Below are 294 nucleotides of genomic sequence, written 5' to 3'. Positions count from 1 at the left end.
CTTTTCATATTTCTCTGGAGTCTTGATATTGGAGATCAAACTTTTGGTTAATTCTGGTCTTTTCCTTATCAAAGCTTGAAATCATTCTATTTTATTGAATAGTCATTTTTCCTTGATGTATTTCAATTAATATTGTCAGGTAAGTGAGTCTTGGTTTTAGCCTAGCTCTTTTGTTCTCCAAAATATTATGCTTCATCATCACTGACCCTTTAATGTTGTTGCTGACAATTCTTGTGTGATCCTGATTGTGACTCCCTGATATTTAAATTCTTTTTTTCTACTCCCTTGCAGTAT

Source organism: Notamacropus eugenii, chromosome 3, assembly GCF_028372415.1.
Source record: "Notamacropus eugenii isolate mMacEug1 chromosome 3, mMacEug1.pri_v2, whole genome shotgun sequence".
NCBI lineage: Eukaryota > Metazoa > Chordata > Mammalia > Diprotodontia > Macropodidae > Notamacropus > Notamacropus eugenii.
This window is presented reverse-complemented; position numbering follows the sequence as displayed.